Source organism: Physeter macrocephalus, chromosome 20 (genome assembly GCF_002837175.3).
Source record: "Physeter macrocephalus isolate SW-GA chromosome 20, ASM283717v5, whole genome shotgun sequence".
NCBI classification, from domain to species: Eukaryota; Metazoa; Chordata; class Mammalia; order Artiodactyla; family Physeteridae; genus Physeter; species Physeter macrocephalus.
Window position 1 is genome coordinate 52,969,032 of NC_041233.1, and position 18,585 is coordinate 52,987,616.

The window sequence follows — 18,585 nt, forward strand, 5'->3', positions numbered from 1 at the left end:
CCGTGTCCCCTGCATCGGCAGGCGGACTCTCAACCACTGCGCCACCAGGGAAGCCCTGTTATTTCTTTAAACAATAATCTAAAACAAATATGGCAAAATCTTAAGGCTTATTAAATCTGTGTGGTGAATAAATGTGTTTGCTATATTCTCTATTTTTCTGCACATTTGAAATATAGAATAGATTGTTTTTTTAATTAATAGACTATTTTTTAGAGCAGTTTTAGGTTTACAGAAAAATTGAGCACAAAGTACAGGGAGCTGCCATATACCTTCTCACTGCCCCCCAACATACACACAGTTTCCCCTGTTATTAACATCTTGCCTTAGTATGGTACATTTGTTACAACTGAGCCAATATTGATATATTCTCATTAACTAAAGTCCGTAGTTTACAAAAGGGTTCATTCTTTGTGTTGCATAATCTATAGGTTTTGACAAATGTATGACACGTATCCGTCATTACAATATCATAGAGTAGTTTCACTGCCCTAAAAATCCCTCCTGTTCTACCTATTTCTCCCTCCCTCCTCCCTCCCTCCACCCAAAACCCTGGCAACCATTGATTTTTTTTTTTTAATTTTATTTATTTATTTATTTGCTTGTTTGTTTTTGTCTGTGTTGCGGGCTTTCTCTAGTTGCGGTGAGCGGGAGCTACTCTTCATTGTGGTGCGTGGGTTTCTCATCACGGTGGCTCCTCTTGTTGTAGAGCACAGGCTCTAGGTGTGCGGGATCAGTAGTTGTGGCGCACAGGCTTAGCTGCTCCGTGGCATGTGGGAGCTTCCCGGACCAGGGCTCGAACCCATGTCCCCTGCATTGGCAGGCAGATTCTTAACCACTTCATCACCAGGGAAGTCCCAACTATTGATGTTTTAACTGTCTCCATAGTTTTGCCTTTTCCAGAATGTCATATAGTTGGAATGATACAGTTTGTAGTCTTTTCAGATAGGCTTCTAAATAAATTATTTTAAAATCAAAACTTTCAAGCCAATCATAAGAAGAAAACAAAATCCACCAGGAATTTCACTATTTTGAGATAATCACTATTAACCATGCACACCATGTATCTTTTTTTCATGTAAATGGCATCGCTATTTGCAAAATGTTATATTACTTTTTTTTTTTCACTTCACAAAAATATATTATGAAACCCATGTGATTCAGAATTCTTTCTAAGTCCTTTAAGAATGTTTTGTGGTGTGGAATAGTATATCAGTGAGCTTACCCTTTACTATTGGACATTTAAGCTGTTTTCACGTGTGGCAGGAATCTTTTCTGGCTTTGGGGAGCCCCCCTCCCCGCCCTTTAAACTAGAAAAGGCCCTTGAAATCTCCAGACAATTGGGAGTATTCAGCCTTCTAGATATGTGTTGCTTAGACAACATGCTTGACATTGATTGTGATTTCCTTACAGCCAAAGATACAGATTGTTTACTTTTTTTCCTTCTCTCATTGCCAGACACAGAGTCTAGCACAAAGCAGTTGCTGGGAAACATGAGTTGAATGGATCTAAGTGCCTCTAAGCAAGGTACTCTGGGATGGACTCTAAGGAAACTCCCGAACCCCAGAGAGACGGACTTTTTCAAGAGCTTGTATCGTTCACTAGAAACCCAAGGAAGAAATCAGGGAGGCCTGTTTTGTAGAGCAGAGCTATCTGGGTGCCATGAAGAACTGGGACGCTGGCATTGGACAGGAACAGAGGGCAGTGGGCGTGGATGCTGAGAGGCTGTGGCATGTGGGACAGCGAGAATCAGCCCTAATGTCCTGGGATGACTAGAGTTTTGTGTAGGCGGAGGAAGGGCTCAGGCTCCCCTGAGAGTATTTTCTTTTTTTCAGTCAGTTTAATCATACTGGTTGAGTACTTGGGGTCTGGAATGGGACTTCTGGTTCAAATCCCAATTTAGCCACTCTCAGGCTATTTGCCTTTGGGCAAGTAGCTAAGCTGTGATGGCTTCAGCCCCCAAAGGACAATAGAACACAAAAGCACCACCTGAAAGAGTTGTTGTGAAGGGTAAATGAGATTATATAAGCAAAGCGATAAGCAAAATGCCTGGCACTTACTAAGTGCTTAGCAATAATAATAATAACAACAGCAATGACAGCAGCAGTTTAGCATCTTTTCTTTAAAAAGGCAAGGTGATCAGACAGCAAGAGCATGGATTAGCCAAACCAAGAAAGTCTGCATGATTCTCACACACACACTTTCCTCCTAGAGAAAGGCCCAGCACATGTCACAATGCCAGGTATGGCCTGGATCCAAGTGGGTAGGGAACTATAGGAGCACGAAATGGAAACACCCTACATTAGGTAACTCAAAAGAAATTTGAGTTACTTTAATGATTTTTGCAAGCTACCTGCCAGTCTATGTACACTCCCTGTGCTTTTATGTTTATTCTCATGTGTAGCCATCTCTAGCTTCCATCTTTTGTTTGGTTGCTAAATGCAGCCATTGCAAATGGATTTTCCAATGGATACATGGCTTTGAATTCACCTAGTTCTACTTCCCACTCAATGAGGGGATTTCTATCCGTACTATCCCTATATCTCCTCGACTAATCTAAGAGACATTCTGGATTCCTCCCTTTCCTTCAGTCATTTCCAAGCCAACCTTGTTGATTCTTGTTGAGATCTAAAATCTCTCCTCTCCCTGGTATCACCCCTGGCATCCTCCTAGAGCAGGCCTCCTTCATCCCTCACCAAGACTGCTAGGATCCTAACTGGTCCCCTTACTTCCACACTTGCAATCTCAGTCTATTCTCCCCCAGAACCAGGGTATCTTTTAAAATGTCAGTCACATCATGACTCTCTCCTGATCTTAGGTTGAGTTCCCCAGAAGCAAACCCCAAGACAAGAATTCATAAGCAAGTGTTTTAGTTTAAAAAGTGCCCCAGGAGAAACTGGTAAGGGAGTAGGAGAAGCTGCACAGGCAAGCGGAAGACACAGAAGGAAGAAGCCTAGAAGGCTTCAGAGCACCCCGAACGTTGTTTCTGGGCTTTCACACTCCTGCTCTACTGGCTGAGTCCTGGGCTAAGGGCAGTTAGGGGTCGCTCTCTGGGCATACAGGTAAAGAGCTCCAGTGGCCCAAGGGCTCTCCTTGAAACTGAGTTACAGGAGTCGATTCTTACAGCAAAAGTGCACAGATGCTGGGGGACTGGCACACAGTAACCATGATGGGATCCAGAGAACCCTCAGTGGAGCACCCACAAGACCCACTCCAGTTTCCTCCCTTATTGCCTATCTCAGACCCTTGTTGATTTCCTTCATAACCCATGTCATGATTTATAAGTAGTTTATGTCATTATTTGTCTCTATATTTGTTTATTGCCTGTTTTCCCCAACAAAATGCAATCTCCAGGAGAGTAGTAAGCATGTTTGTCTCCCTAGAGTACAGATGGTACATTGTGGATCCTCCACAGAAATCTGTATGAATGGATGAATGAACGATGGACACCTTCAGTAATGGGGAGCTTCTGTAGCCGGAAGCAGCTCATCCCACTTTCAGAAAGCCTTGACTGAAGGTCTCACCCAAGACTGAACTGTAACTACCTCCCCGTCACACCCACGGGTCTCCTCTCTGGAATGACTCTGTAGATGATCGCCACTTCCAAGTCAGTCCCTCAAATATCCAGTGTCCCACCTTTCTCTCCTCCAGACTAATCAACCACAGCTTCTCCAAAGGCTCCTCTTCTGACGTGGATTTTAGAGCACTGGCATCTGTAATTTCACTAGTCTGAGAAAATTCTTCTTCCCTACCTACACAATGCATAGCAACCCCTCCCATACCACCCTGAATACACCCAGTCCTGGGTGGTAAACTGGGTCAAGCCAGAGAAGAATTTGGAGAAGCGAAGCTGAACGTTACCCAGCCAGGGCTCCAGAATCAGCAGCCTCAGGTTGAATCCCAGCCCACTTATTGTTAAATGACTGATCTTGGGCAAAGTACTTAATTTCTCTGAACCCCAGTTTCTTCATCTGTACAGGGGAAAAAGTAAGAGCATCTACCTAACAGAGTTAGTGTAGGGTTAAATTAAATGAGACAGTGGATGTAAACCACTTAGCAGAGTGCCTGGCACATCTCTAAGGACTTGGAGTTTCCCCAAACTTTATCTTGGACCTAACAGCTCTCCACGCCTCTGAAAGCTACTTTTTTCCCAGCCAAATCTTCCTGCTAACCCAGCTCCATCTCCGACACCCCCAAGCTCCTTCAGTCAAGACAAAGCTTCAAGCCCTGTGTCCAGATGTTTTCCTGGCTCTTATTTCTTCCCATTTTCTCCTGCTCACCGTCCACTTCAGGCTTCTACCTCTCCATCCTACCCCTTGCTACTTGTCCATCCATCCACATGTCCATTCCCCGTTTCTCTTTTTTTGTCCTTCTTGCTCAATTCTTGCTTTTTGTTTTTCCTCCTATCTTTCTTATATCATGTCTTCTCTCATGGAAACTCTAGTAAAGTTCTTTTTTTTTTTTTTTTTTTTTTTTTGATTTTCCTTTTCTATTCTGCCTCCTACCTTGGCTCCAGATAGCCGAGAGGAAATGATCAACCTAGTAACAGTAAAATCGGTTAAGTGCTAATTGTATCACCACATAGCCATCTTAAGCTACAGGCCATTTTCCATCACTCCTTGCCACAGACTGAGTGGTAAAATCAAGGCTGGAAAGGAAGCCATCAGCAGCAAGGACTGAGGGGAAACAGGAAGCTCTCTTTCCCTCTCACCTATATGTATGCTTCCCGTTCCTTTCCTTGTCTGCTGCGTTAGTACACTGCAGTGAGTTGCCTGTTTTGTTCCTGACTGTAATGGAAATCCTTCAAATATTTTGCCATTAATTATGATTTTTCTCTAGGTCTTGTACCAAATAGCTTTTATCCAATAGGGGGAGTTCTCTTTGATATCCAGTTTGCTAAGCTTATAAAATATGCAGTTGTGAGTTTCTAGGTTGGAAGTAAAGCATGAAAATCAGGGAAGCAGGGTGATAAGTAGGTTGACTTGTGAGGTGTCCTGGGAACATCAGAAGAAAGAATTGAGGGCAAGCGCTCAGGCTGGGGGATGATGGAGCATCCGGTCCTGAGGGACTTTCATGGTTCTGAGAGTTACTCCTATACTCAGCTCTTAAACTGTGACTCTGGGATTCAAAGAATCTACTGGACGCTTGAGTGTATCAATGACAAAAGCTGGCTCTACTTATAGTTCGTGTTTCTTCTTTCATTAATTTAAATAAGAAATTCTGAATTTTCAAGAAGCTTTTGGAACTTCTTGAATTGGAGCAGATAAATGAAACTTCATCCCTTTTCACGTGAAAGTTTTTTGGAGGTGGATCTGATCCTGGTTTTCCATTCCAATCAGCTGCTGTGAAAGCCACTTCTTGTTCTTCCTGGGGGCAGATCAAGCCTCTTTTTCTCCTTGATAGAAATTCAGGAAGGAAACCAAATAATTCCCAACAGAGACAAGAGTTGACCACAGTACCATCCAAAAGCACTTTTAAAGATTTCAATCTTGAATATGAGAACACTGGCAACCGAGGCTGGTTACTGGCTCTACACTGTCAGCTAGATAGAGGCTTGGGAGGAGATGTGGTTCTGCCATTTTGACCGGAAAATCTTCTTTGATGGAGAAGAGGTTGCAACTGAAGCATCACTGAGGTGCCCTTTAACACTGGAAAATTTCAGTAAAAGTGTTAGTGACAAGCATCTGAAATAAAATACTAAATTCCCACATATAGACATTTCTCAGGGGCTTCCCTGGTGGCACAGTGGTTGAGAGTCCGTCTGCCGATGCAGGGGCCACGGGTTCGTGCCCCGGTCCGGGAGGATCCCGCATGCCACGGAGCGGCTGGGCCCGTGAGCCATGGCTGCTGAGCCTGCACGTCCGGAGCCTGTGCTCCGCAACGGGAGAGGCCACACAGTGAGAGGCCCGCGTACCGCAAAAAAAAAAAAAAAAAAAAAAAAAAAAGGCTGATTCCTGGAGTAGCCTTCAAAACATGACAAATGAGGTGGGTTTTTTTTTTTTTTTAAAGTGCTGTATGAACTCATGAGTTTAAACATATTTAAGGAGCTTGAGTTCAATGATGTTATAATTCTTACTGACTGTCCCATCATTGGCCAAGGGGACTGTGGGAGCCCCTGATCTGCTCCTGGTCCCTTTTGGGCCAACTCCAGTAGAGTTTGATAGGCTCTTACTTTCTGTGGACTCAACTTCCTAGATAATGTCTCAGGTCCTTCTTAGCACTGCCCTCAGAACAGGGGAAGGGGGGCCTGCCCTTGGCCTCATGTATCATATATGTTGAGACACAATGTGTTTTTTCTTCTTTTGGTCTCTCATAGGAAAGTTTTCTGAAAGGTAAGTGAGTGATCGAGTCATAAAGGGAGGGGATGTGTGTAGGCCCACCTGGTCCTCTCAGGCCGGAGAACGAGGGCTGAGTCTGCCAGTGAGTGTGGTAGGGGTGGGGGATGAGAGGACAGAATCACAGCTTCTGCTCTGGGAAATCAGGGAAAGAGCGCCCGCTCTAGTGTACAGTTGGCCCCTCAAATCAACCCAAATGGGTGTCTAGACAGAACTCATTCCCTAGTAACCACCTTCCTGCTCATTCCTCCTTTCCCACTCCCTGCTCCTTGGCTGTGATGGTATCTAAAGTATCAGGAGGCACCCAAAACTGAAAAGTAAGGTGTGGGGAAAGGGTGAACTGCCCACCTTAACTCTATTCTGGGATTGGGTACATCCAGTCACCACCCAGGAGTCCTGGGCCCAGGACCAGCTTCTACCCTGCCCTCTCCCAGCACAACCATGCTATGTACGACTCTGGCATGCAGCTGGAACAACCTAGGGAGAAGCTGGTTCCTTTAACTTCCACATCTCAGAGAAGTGGTCTATAGGGGGAAAGAAAGGCCTGATTGGGAGCATGGGACATCGGTGGATATAGCTTGATTTATAGCTTTTAAACATTTAGACATATGGTACATGGGGAAATATTTGCACTTTTGCAAATATCAGGGCAGCGTTGGTCCTTCTGGCTCAGACATTCCAAGTCAGTTTTTGTATCTCCTAAGTAAGGAGATGTAGACTTCACAGTCCAGCCTAGTCCTTTGCCCAAATTTTTCCTCTTGCTTTCCCAGTCATCATGGAAAACAGACTGTCTTTGGCATTATTGAATTCTGAGCATGCTTAGAATTTGGCTTGGGGCTTCTGCTTTTCATTTAAAGTTGGTGGAAACCTGCAGTTTTGGAAGAACATGCAGGAGCATGAGACACATCTTGGGCTCACCATGGTTCTCCCTTCTCTCAGAAGAGTCCTGATAACAAAGGGTGACCTTCCTCAATTAGTAACATCTATATGACCCTGCGTCTTGGCTATAGTTGATTAATTACAGGGCAGACACCTTGCTCAAACTCTCTCATCTGAGAACTCTGCATCTCAGAGATGCAGAGGCTGAACATTTCTGAAACAGTCACATCAATGGCATGATCCATGGATGCTGGCTGCAGAGGTATCTGCTATTGTCCTAATTCTTGCCTTGTCTAAATCTTCTCTGTTCATCTCTTTCTTCATTTAGGTGACACACTCACTGGCCTTCAAAAAACTATTTTTTTGTATATTAGTTTGAGCTAACCTATGCCAGTTTCTATTGACTTAGGCACACATACTAACAAACAAAAACTCTTAACCAAAACCATTGTTAGAAGGACCACTGGATGAGGAGCCAAAGTACCTGGATTCACCTCTTTTCCTCTGACACCCCCATCCCTGTCATCACATCTTTAAATCCCAGACTTATTTTTCTCTGCCTATAACCAGAGCTGAAGCAATAAGGTGAAATAAAATAATAATGATGATGATGATGGTAAAAAAATAATACTTATCATTCTTTTGAGCACTTTTTAAACCAGGAACTATGTTAAGTGCTTTAGCTAAATTATATGACTTAATCTAACCCTCAGTAACAACCCTGAATTCATCAGGAAGATTTTGACTCTACATAAGCGAAATCTCAAACTCACAATAGCTTAAATGTAAGGAAATTAGTTATTTTATATGTAACAAGAAGTCCCTAGCAAGGGTGGCTTCAGGATTGGTTAAATCAGAGGCTTGATAATGTCATCAGGGACCCAGGTTTTTTCCATCTTTTTGCTCATTTGGCTTGGGTCTCCAGGCTAGCACCTCTCATGACTAAAATAGCTGCCGAATTTCCAGGCATCCAGTTGAACATGACAATGTTTAGCAGAGGGATGGTCTCTTCTTTGTATCTCTTTTTAATTTTTAAAAATTTATTTATTATATTGAGTTATTTATTTTTGGCTGTGTTGGGTCTTAGTTGCGGCACGCGGGATCTTTTCGTTGTGACGTGCAGGTTCTTTGTCGCGGAGCGGAGGCTTAGTGGCCCAGGGGCCCTTGGGATCTTAGTTCCTTGACCAGGGGTCGAACCCATGTTCCCTACATTGGAAGGCAGATTCTTAACCACTGGGCCACCAGGGAAATCCCCTTGTATCTCTCCTTTTTTTTTTTGCGGTACGCGGGCCACTCACCGTTGTGGTCTCTCCCGTTGCGGAGCACAGGCAGGCTCTGGATGCGCAGGCTCAGTGGCCATGGTTCACGGGCCCAGCCGCTCCGCGGCATGTGGGATCTTCGCGGACCAGGGCACGAACCCGTGTCCCCTGCATCGGCAGGCAGACTCTCAACCACTGAGCCACCAGGTAAGCCCTCTCTTTTTTAAATACAAGAAAAGCTTTCCAAGAAGCTTCTGGTTGATCACCCCTCTCACCTCAATGGCCAGAACTGGGTCATCATACACACATGCTTAATCCAACCATTGCCCAGGGAGTAGAATTACTACAATGGGCCTAGACCAAGCATGATTCACTCCTGAGTTGAGAGGGAAAGAGGTGAAACAAACACTCTGGGAAGAAAAAAAAAAAAAAAGAGGCCTTTTTCAGCAAAGAAGGGAGGAAACTGTTAGGCAGTTAACCAACAGTGCCTGCTACCAGCGTGTGAGACAAATAGGAGAGGCAAAGCGACTTGCTCAAGGTCAAACAACCAGCTAATGGATCTGAACCCAGAATGGTCTGTTTCTAAACCCTGCTCTCTTGCCCTACACTCTGAAAGGCAGTTAGTCCTCACCAGATTATTTTGCCTTTGAGGAACTCAAGTCTCTACAGCTATCCTGGGCAATTCATGAGATGAACTAGTGTGGGAGCTACCAGACAATCAGATTCCAGACACCAAGCAACATAGCAACGTCGCTGCTATGGAGAGGACCAACCTCCTTTGGTCTCCTCTCCACAGTTCACTCCATTCTCCCTGGCCATGGTGGAGAGGAAATTTAGAATAATGTAAATTCAGCAGATAGCAGCCTTCTGTTCCAGATTTCTGGCTCTATGACTGAGCCTCATAGTGAACAAACATCGCTTTTTATATCCTTTCATTTTTCCTTTTATTCTGGTATTGCCCCCTTTGGGGGATTCCTTCTCCCCAACTTCAATCATTTGGTTCTGGTGAGGACTTTCAATGACAGTACCAAGGAGTGACATCAAAGTAGTTGACAAATGGGAAAGCACAGACACCAACCAATCAGAAGGGATACTTGCAGCAGTGGTAAAGCAGGGTCCTGGAAGCCCCTGGCTGGGTCAGCAATGAACTCGTTAGTTGTTGGATCATGGGGAACTCCAGGATGGTCCAGGGAGGGCCAGATAGCCATGGAGGTGGAGGATAAGGAACCCAGGAGGCTTGGGCCAGTAGGTATTTACCAACTGGTAAGGAAGCATTTCATTTAGTGAGTTCTTAATTTCAGATATTGCATTTATCAGTTCTAGAATGTCTATTTGATTCTTTTTTTATAGATTTCAATTTTGCTGAAATTCTTTACCTTTTTATATATTGTATTCTTTTCATTTTCTATGTTTTCTCTCACATGTTTATAATACTTATTATAAAGTCCTTGTCTGCTAACTCAAATGTCAGAATCATTTGTGGGTCTGCTTCCATTCTCTGCTATTTCTCTTAATTATTAGTTACATTTCCCTGCTCTATGCATGTCTCATAACTATATAAAAGAACCATAGAGGTTGTAGATGATATTTTCCTCCAGTGATGATTCTCTCTTTTTTTTTTTTGGCTGCTCCGCCTGGTATGCGGGATCTTAGTCCCCTGACCAGGGATGGATCCCGTGCCCCCTGCAGTGGAAACATGGAATCTTAACCACTGGACCTCCAGGGAAGTCCCTCTCAGGTGGGGTGAGGGACTGATCATCTCAATCTAGTCAGGGATTCAGCTGCGCTGGGGCTGGATGGTAGTTGTATTAGCCCCAGTCCAACTTTGGGTCATCTTGTTCCGTGGAGGGAGCCCACTCAAGCTTTTGACTGACAGTATGGTGGGTCTCTGTCTTCTCAACCCTGAGAGCCTGTGGAAGATTCAATTCTGTTCTTAGGAGCTCAGGCTCTTTGGTTTCTTGCCCCACACAGTTTCAAAATTTAGCAAATGTCTTGAGGGGACAGCCGTCATGTGTGATGCAGCCCTCACCCCTCTAATAGGACTTTGTTTCCTACCTACTGCAAGTCTGTGGGAAATTTCCCTCTGCTATGAGACACTTCTAGCCCAGCCTCTCCTGCTGCATCCCAGAATTCAGCAAATGTTGCATGGGGAAAACTGGCCATGTGTTTAGAGCTCCTCTAGATTCCAATGCCAGATCACATGGATCATCAAAAGCTCTGCCAGTTTCTATGTGTCCCAGTAAAGACCTTATGCCCGGGTCAAGCTCTGATTTGGCAAATATACCCAGGTAAGAAAATGGTCAGAGATTATCAGCTCATTTAGAAAAGGCTCTTTCCTCTCCAGAATTTTAATTCATTAGTCTTTGTTGCTGCTACACCTCTCCAATGCCTTTAAAAATATGATTTTTGTAATGTATCCAGTTTTTTCTAGTTCCAACAGGAACACTGGATTATTGCTACGTACTACATCCTACCAGAAGAGGAAGTCCTATGAAATTATCTCAAGATTTAACCATGGCACGGTTATACAGGTATATATGGCTGAATCAACCGAGACCACGCCACGGCCCCTCCTCTACATCTTCACTACAGCGGGGGCAGGTGGCCCAAGTAGACCAGCTAGAGTCCTTCTGCACTGGAACTGGGAGAGGAGAGCCTTTTTATTTTTGTGGTTGGTCGAGGGCGGGGGGTGGGGCGGGTGAAATAAAGCTGTGCGAATAAGTCTGGAAGCTTCCACTGGCTATGTCCCATGCTCATGGAAGAAGCCAGTTTCCAGCAGGAGGAAATGAGGCCCTCATGCAGAAAGGAGAGGCATAGGAGCGCTGAGGGGATGTTGGGATCCCTGATTCCAGTCACTCGCTCTTGCTGTGGTTTGCTAAATCTGCTAACAAATTTCTCTTTTTTGCCTGAGCTAGTTTCAGTCTCTTGAAAGGATGGGCCAGCTCTAATGTTTTTGCCCTCGGGCTTTATGAGGCACCCTGTGTCCATATAATACATTAGCCTTTTCTTCTTAGGCAAGGTGGAGGTGGTTTATGTTACTTGTAACTCAAAGAATCTTAACTAAGACTGCTTCCTTAATGACAGGCAGGTTCAGAAGGGCCTGGTGAAAGGCATCTCCCTCACTGCACAGAAGGAAGAGAGGGAGTATGCATGATAATATTGCTGAGACCTCAGCTTTGGATCACGAATCCTCACTACAAGGAGAAGTGGATGCTTTTAGATTCTGGACACCCAACTCACCATGGGAGGAACTTCAGACTTACCTAAGAAGTCAGCCGAATCTGTCTGCCAAAGCCATGCTGTCTTACTTTAATCAAACTGGGAAACTGCATTCTTATCCTCAACAATATTCAAAGATGGGAGGGAATGGAAAGAGGTAGATTCCTGTGTTTGCACATTTTACCTACTCCTGGGGCTCCGACTTGCTGATGAGCCTGAAGTTTACACCAGAGGGTAAACAAGATAGCTATTTGGACATCACACACCACTTTGCCAGTTTCCGTTCTCTTGAATTATTTACCATCTAATTGTATGCATTGAAACAGAACCTGGCAACAGAGAGTCAGAGATGTAGCCTTATTTGTGCGTTAGAGAAGGAAAACTCGAGTTCAGTGAAGGACCTGGAGCAGAAACACTTTATGGCTTTCTGACATTCCCTGGCTTTGGGAGGGCTGTAAGCACGGGGGTGAAACTGGTGCAGCAACACAGCGCAGACGCACTGGGAGCCACGGGCTGGAGGCGCCCTAGAACTGATGAGTCCAGTGTCTCCCCTGAGGCCACAATCCCCCTACAGGGCAGAGGCCCGTTTCCAGGACTTAGGCCCCTGAGCCTTGATTTCTTCTCTGCAAGATAGACTGCAAAGAGGGATGGAATGGAAAAATAAGCCTCTCTAGATTTAAAAGATTGTTATCACAAATTTTATTTTCACCATCATACCACTAATTTCCCTCAGGAATAAATATTAGTAGCTATGAAAACAAGAAAAATATTCAAGAAATATTTCAAGTAGTAAAACAGAAACTTTGGAAAACAGAAAAGTATAATGGTGAGTAAAACTCACTATTAGTCCCACTACTCAGTAAGAATCGCTCACAATAGAGGGTGTGGAGAAAAAGAACCCTCCTACACGGCTGGTGGGAATGTAAATCGGTGCAGTCACTATGGAGAACAGTATGGAAGTTCCTTAAAAAACTAAAACTAAAGTTACCATATGATCCAGCAATCCCACTCCTGGGCATATATCCAGAGACAACTGTAATTCGAAAAGATCCATGCACCCCATCCCCACCCCCACACCCGCCAATGTTCACAGCAGCACTGTTTACAATAGCCAAGACATGGGAGCAACCTAAATGTCCATCAACAGATGAATGGATGAAGAAGATGTGGTACATATTTACAATGGAGTATTACTCAGCTACAAAAAGGAAGAAATAATACCATTCGCAGCAACATGGATGGAGCTAGAGATTATCATACCAAGTTAAATAAGTTAGACAGAGAAAGACAAATATATGATATCACTTACATGTGGAATCCAAACCTAAATGTCCATCAACAGATGAATGGATAAAGAAGATGTGGTGTATATATACACAGTGGAATATTACTCATCTCTAAAAAAGAATGAAATAATGCTATTTGCAACAACATGAATGGACCTGGAGATTATCATACTAAGTGAAGTAAGTCAGATAGAGAAAGACAAGTATCATATGATATTGCTTATATGTGGAATCTAAAATCTGACACAAATGAACTTATTTACAAAACAGAAATAGACTCAAAGACATAGAACACAAACTTACGGTTACCAAAGGAGAAAAGATGAGGGAGGGATAAATTAGGAGTTTGGGATTAAAATATACACACTACTATATGTAAAATAGATAACCAACAAGGACCTACTGTATGGCACAGGGAACTATACTCAGTATCTTTTAATAACCTATAATGGAAAATAATCTAAAAAAGAATATACATATATATATATGTGTGTGTATGTATGTGTATATATATATGTATACACATATATATATAACTGAATCACTTTGCTGTATACCTGAAACTAATATAACATTGTAAATCAACTATATTTCAATAAAAATATAAAAGAATCACTCATAATATTTTGATATTTTCTTCCAGTCTTCTTCCTAACCAAATATATATATATTATCATCAGGAAATTTTAACTAACCTCTTTAAAGCCAAGTTTTTTATTTTCTTTTTCTTTTCAAAAAGAAAATACTTATTATTTACCTACATTATTCCAGGCATTATAACAGGGATACAAGAAAATTCGATCAAAAATAACTTGCTTAAGATGTCAATATGAACAATAAATATCTTTTCACTGTTGTTTTCTAATTATGAAAGAATTCAAACAGAGAAAGTAATATAACAGACATCACTGCACCCACCATCAAGACCAAACCTTAAAATTTTGCCATACGTGCTTCAAATATTTTTTCAAGGAAGATAAAATATTACAGATATGGCTGAAGTCCTACTGTCCTGGACCCAGAATACCTACGGTTGACCTCTGAACAATGCAGATTTGAACTGTGCAGGTCTACTTATACACAGATATTTTTCAATAGTAAACACTACAGTACTACATAGTCCATGGTTGGTTGAATATGTGGATATGGAGGAACCACGGATAGAGGTAAAGCCAAGTTTTTTCTTCAACATTTTGTAGTGAGCCTCTTCCCCATGTCAATCAACATTCTTTACAAACAAGGTTTTTAATGGCTAATTGTTTTCAAATAGTTCACTGTAAAGAGATATATACTTAAAATACTATTAAGATTCAATAGAGGGCTTCCCTGGTGGCGCAGTGGTTGAGAGTCCGCCTGCCGATGCAGGGGACACGGGTTCGTGCCCCCAGTCCGGGAGGATCCCACATGCCGCGGAGCAGCTGGGCCGGTGAGCCATGGCCGCTGAGCCTGCGCGTCCGGAGCCTGTGCTCCACAATGGGAGAGGCCACAACAGTGAGAGGCCCGCGTACCGAAAAAAAAAAAAAAAAAAAAGATTCAATGGATTCAGTTTGATTTCACATTAAAATCTAATTGGGGATGCTGAAACAACACAGAGTCACAGACTAGATAGAGAGGATCAGGAACAGACCTGGAAGCAATTCTTTACCAGGACAATTTCAGGCTGCACAGTTACCTCACTACTGGCCTATGAATAGGAAGGGAGAGAAAGGAAGCGATAGATGGATTGTCCAGGCAAGGGGTGCATGTGAGCACTCACATGAGGATGTGGGAGTGGGGCACAGACCCTAGAAAACTCATGACGCTAATCACTGAATTTATTAATAACTAACATTTTGTTATTCCATATGCTATTATGGTATAAAAACTATAGGTCAAGTGCCACCTTTACATTCATATTTCCTTCTAGTCTTTTTTCTAAGCATAGTTTTTTTTTCCTTTATGTAATTGAAATCCATAGAACGAATATTTTTGACAAACTCAGTCTTTAGGTTTGACTTGTATAACCTTAGGATAGAGGAAAAGGAACTGTGTATCAATAGAAAAATTTATCCATTTACTAGCTAGGGTCCTATTTACACCATCAATTTCAACTCAAACCAACATTATTTTGAGATTTGCAAGGAAAATGGTTCACTTCTTACAGATAATTTTTGGAATGGAGAATGAAGGAGGTAGACACACATACAATGTGGCAAGGCTGATGCTTCTTTCTCCTCATAGGCAAGTAGGGGGAGGGGAAGGGGGTCAGTAAAGGCATGTTTGGGGGAAAGTTGGAGAAGCATCCACACCTGCTCATTATATCAAATGTCTAGGGACTCTGTAAATAATTCAGGTGCAGTCGGCTCCCTCCAGGGGCAGGTGTTGAGGAGAGTTTCCAGACAAGCATCTCCTCTTGCAAAACTGGAGCAGACCTAGGATCTGATTACTTGAAAAGGGGTCTAGTTAGTAGCTATGGCAACCTCCTTCTTTTGCCTTACAACTTGCCTTGGGCTAAGATACAGGAACTTCTGGGAAAATACTACTGCTACAGCCTGCTGTGGTGGTTAACAGCTTTGAAGTCTAGCTATCTGTTTCTAATCTAGGTTCTGCCACTTTGTAACCCTGTGACCTGGGAATTTATTCAACCTCTCTGATCCTTGGCTTCTGTGCCTATAAAATAGAGATAATTCATTCAGATTGCTGTGGCATCATCTGTAAGGCTCTTGCTATAGTGCCTGGTACATAGTAGATTATCTCCTAAGAGCGTCCCCACCTCATTTTCTAGGAAGAGAGGTTTGGACTTTAAATAAAATAGCAATGTACAGAACTAAGGGAAAGCTATTCTTCAGAACGAAATAAACAGTGCAGCTAACAGTTATTGAAGATTTACCGTAAGCTGGATATTGTGCTGAGTGTTTTATATATAATTTCACAAAACCCACTTATGGATAAGTTTATCAAAGTTCTGAGATGTTAAGACACTTTCCCCAGCTCAGACAGCTAGCAGGTGGTGGAATGAAGATCCAAACTCTCATCTGCCTCTTATCCAAAAAAAGCCTATGTTCTTACCGTCTAAGTAAATGGATCTCTGGAAGTTATTTTACTGTGCCAGCACTTCATCTCCAGGCGGACAGTCTGAGGATGCTGGCACATGGAGCTCATTCAGACTTGGACAGACCTCCTTAGGTCTGTGGGGCCTGACTGCCCTCTAGTGTTAGAGGAATCTTAGGGCCAGGTGGAATCCACAGCGAGTTGTTTTTTTTTCTGAGGTGGTAGTGAACCGGCGTCCCCTCCTGTCTGGAGATCGGTCTAGTCTGGTGTCTTCTTATTGGCCAAAGGGTTTCTCCTAGGAATAGGGGTAAAATAGGTGGTAGAGACTGGGAGTTAAGAAGAAGAATTATCTGGGGATAGAGCAGTAATGCTCAGGTTAAGCTTTGAACCATTGCAGGTGGGGGGGGGGGAATAATGTCTCTTATTCCCGGCACATGGCACATAATAGGTGCTGACTGAACACTGAATGAAGTTTTACAACTCATCCTCACTAAAGGGGGAGGGGGAGTGCTGGCAAAAGAATGATTTGAAGGTCTTCACTGATTTTTGCCAGAAGCACCAGCAGAAAAAACACTGTAACATTAACCCACCTTCCACTCCAACAGACTCCAAGGCATGTTCCGTGCACGGCTAGGCGAGAACAATGACGCTGCTCAGTTATTAGGAAATGAGTTGGGGTCAGCAAAGACATATGACCATTTTAGGCTGCCACCCTCCCACCAGTGTCCCGAATGGTCCACGGATCTCAGAGAAGTCCCACTTCCACCTCCATAACTCTGCCCAGGTAGTCCATGTCACCAGGTGGTCAGTGAGCAGCTGTGTGCACTGCTCCTCGCTAGACAGTGGGGAATCCAAAGACAGGCTTACTAGGTGGCTTATCAGAGGGAGATGAACACCCCCCACCCCAAGTCACAGAGACTGAGCCGGGTTACTGCAAAATGGGAAGAGATGGTTTCATACAAGAAAGGATATAGAGCAGACAAATAACACCTACTATAATCCAGTCCTTGGCTGCCCAGTTTTCTTCCCATATGAATAATCTTGTAAATGCCCCCAAAATACATGAATATACTGAATCATTCAGACATTAATTTTATCACTATTATATTTACCTTTATAATTATTACCATCTTTATTTCTAAGTAATAGAAAATCTAAACCCAAGTAAACTTGGCTTGATGAATAAAAACATTTGTTGAGGGCTTTTTTCCCCCCTCGGTGGGGAGGTGGGAGTTTCAGGATTGGTTGGTTCAACAGCTGGTGCTGCCAGGAGTTGGTGGCCAAGAAAGGGAAGTAGCAGGGCAGGACCACGGAAGGGATTTCAGAATAAAAAGCCAGCTTCCTGTAGTTAGGACAAGCCACATACTGGAAGACTGCCTGGGTGGGGGTCCCTGTGAAGCTACGGCTGCCTCCTGGCCTTCTTTCGGGAATCTCTCTGCTTTTGGTGGAAAAAGGGAGAATCTGATAGCCCACACTCTCTGAAGAAATGGCCTAAGGACTGAGGTGGCTGCATAAGGGAGAATGGACTTGTTGGATGACTGAGCTTTAGCTGCATTTTCTGCACTAAACTCACCCCCATCCCATGCCCTAAGAAGGGTAGCTCCGGTAGAGGTTGTCTCCCAGCTGTCTTGGATGTACTACCTTCCTGTTTACCCACATGAACTTCAGCCCCAAACTGGTATAGTCACTGCTCCCCAGACCTGCATTTCATCCCCACCTCTGGCTTTTGCTTCCCCAGTCCCCTGCCTGAATGCTCTCGCCTCTCCTTACCCTACAACTTGCCTTTCTCAGGGCCCAGCTCCAGGTCTGCCTCCTCAGTGGAGTCTTCCCCAAGGGCTTGGCCTTCTTGGGTCACTTTCTATTTTCGATTCCAGGGGCATTTGTTGTGTGGTTGGGAGCTGATTGTGGTATTTGCCATAGAGTTTCAGGCACGGCTTTGTTTATTGCCTTTTCAGGCAAGCTATGCCAGAACTCCCCACTCAGAGGGCGGGGCAGGCAGGGTAACGTGGCCGACCATGTAAGGGTCTGGATGAGAGGTACAGCCTGGAGCCAGCCGGGAACATGTTCCCCACGACACATAATTCTTGTGCTCATAAAACCTCCTCAGAGGATAAAAAGAAACATGTTAAGTCAGTACTTATTTCTTTGGGAGGGCCCCCATGAGACAAGAAATCTTTCAACTGCAGACTGTCAGGCACCAAGGACCTTAAGAACAGGATGGAGGGAGGCAGGGAGGGCTTAGGGCTGCCACTGAAGCAGGCGATCCTGAGGCAATGCGACAGGTAGAACAATCCACGTGGATGCCGTATGGACACGGCACAAGGACAGCACGCTCACGTCAGTCACACCCACGAACTTCAGACCATCGCCGTGTTTTTAGTCCCTAAGCTCCTGGGGCTTCATATCATGTTTTCCTTTCCTCTCTCTCAGCCTGAGTCCCTCCCCTGGGGATCTGCCTGTGCTGCTTCCACTGACACTGTTGAGGCAGATGGCCTCTGTCCCCAACCAACTTCCAGAGAAGAGACTGTGTTAACAGCCGGGTGGGAGGGCCCCAAGGGAGGGAAAAGGAAGAGGGTAACA

General features: G+C 43.9%; 1 long non-coding RNA gene across 2 annotated transcripts in view; it reads right to left on the reverse strand.

Moving 5' to 3' along the window:
* Positions 1-18,140, reverse strand: part of LOC102987493 (uncharacterized) — a 21,079-nt gene extending 2,939 nt beyond the window's left edge. Inside the window, exons 1-4 of one of the 2 annotated variants that reach the window (XR_449204.4) lie at positions 17,776-18,134; positions 16,596-16,635; positions 16,024-16,300; positions 1,132-5,645 (exon numbers count right to left, since the gene is read on the reverse strand). This is a non-coding gene — a long non-coding RNA (uncharacterized lncRNA). Of the gene's footprint in view, positions 1-1,131; positions 5,646-16,023; positions 16,301-16,595; positions 16,636-17,775 lie in introns of those variants that run through there. The other variant, XR_003677643.2, reaches the window with a different exon arrangement.
* Positions 18,141-18,585: the final 445 nt, after the last annotated feature.